We start from the raw sequence: 1,575 nt of genomic DNA, 5'->3' as shown, positions 1-1,575 counted from the left end.
AGTGATTCTGAGCAGTAAGCCTTCTCTGGTCATTTCTATTGTTCTTTGAGAAACATGGTTCATGAGATATAAATATTACCTAAATATAGCCTTCTATCGTTTCAAATTTACAATAATTGTATTATGGCCTTCTCTGACTTGCAATCATTGTATTTTTGATTGCTTCACTATGTGTTCTGTTTTTAATCAACCTTCCACTATTGGTTCAAACCAGTAATGGCCTTCAATGAATGCAATTCTAAGAAATTACACTTTGACAAATCATGTTTTGACCATATTTTTGCACCACATCCCATTCTAACAATAGCCTACCTGCAGCCAGCAGCTGAAAGGCTGCAATAGGTTACTACAAGCAAACCATGCAAAGAGCAGTGGGGGCGTGGTTTTCACCTGTCCACCTGAGGCAGGTAGAATTACAAGACCTGTGAGTAACGACAGCTCTCCTGCGTGGTACAACAGGAGAACAAGACACCTATTTGCAGTTTGAGTTGATAGTAGATTAATTACGGTTTACTCTGAGCATTGCCTCGCTTTTGTCACGTTCTAACTGATGTTTGAAGGGCATCTCGGTGTTGTAGGGGAGCTACCTGAAGCCGGAACTTCGAAGCGGACGGTGTGTGGAAAGCCGGGCACTTTATTGGCGTAAGTTCACCTTTAACATTGACCAAACCCGCTTTCTGTCTCTGGAAGTCACATTGCAAACATTGATGGATAGGTGGAATTTCTTTTGAACAGAGGTCCCATTTTTGACTACAGTATATTACAATCATACCTCTGACAGTGTCGTATGCTTGCAGTTGTGCAGCTTGTATTAAATATTGTATCGTCCTGAAACAAGCTGCTGAATTTATTACTTTACAGCAGCGGGAGTGCAGCCAAGCGCCAAGTCCACATCCAGGCACGAGGCCTGGGCTTCCGCGGATTTAATTTCTTGGATTGTAGAAATTGTTTCTCGATTGGGAATGCGATCCAGGGAGCTCGAGGGGAATGTCCCTGCATATTGTTTTTGAACCGTTACTAACTTCCCTTAGTATTCTACGAGTCCGATAACACAGTGCCCTAAGGTTACAGCTGGTAGGGGTATCATTTAACCTGTAGGTTTCCCTCAGTGACATACGATGCGGTCAGTGAGGCCCATGACTACCTTTACGCCTCCTTGGCCTATTTCATCAGCCCTATCGATTTGCGAGGAAATTGGTCCACGAGTTTTAAGTTACCCAAAACAGAATTAATTAACCTGGTTGTATGCGTTTCCTGTGCAAAATACAAGGTGGTTGTCAACTAGGCTATTCCTCACATCTTTCTCTCACCGGTTGGTATATGTCGAGCACGTCGAAATAAAAGGCTTTCAACTATAATCTTGCAGGTGATTCAAAGCCAACGCTTGATAGTTTCTTCAGGCAGCCTACATTAGCGAAGTTGCATGAAATGTTTGCCGACACTCCTCCTCCAGGATGCGGTAGATAGCAGGGTTGAAGCCATAGCTGTCATCTGAAATGGGGAATGGTATATGTGCAAGCAGTTACTTCTGGGGCCGGGAGAAGGGTAATATGAATACTTTATTAAAAACTTTGT

General features: G+C 43.0%; 1 protein-coding gene across 4 annotated transcripts in view; it reads left to right on the top strand.

The window, feature by feature from the left end:
* Positions 1-397: 397 nt before the first annotated feature.
* The window catches only part of si:ch211-137a8.2 (uncharacterized protein LOC777613 homolog), a 48,837-nt gene continuing 47,659 nt past the window's right edge, over positions 398-1,575 (top strand). For 3 of the 4 annotated variants that reach the window (XR_006023127.1, XM_042064469.1, XM_042064468.1), the window contains exon 1: positions 399-642. The gene's annotated coding sequence lies outside the window, so the exon portion shown is untranslated. Of the gene's footprint in view, positions 643-1,575 lie in introns of all 4 variants that reach the window. The other variant, XM_042064470.1, reaches the window with a different exon arrangement.

This window comes from Alosa sapidissima, chromosome 15, assembly GCF_018492685.1.
Source record: "Alosa sapidissima isolate fAloSap1 chromosome 15, fAloSap1.pri, whole genome shotgun sequence".
Taxonomy (NCBI): Eukaryota; Metazoa; Chordata; class Actinopteri; order Clupeiformes; family Clupeidae; genus Alosa; species Alosa sapidissima.
This window is presented reverse-complemented; position numbering and strand designations above follow the sequence as displayed.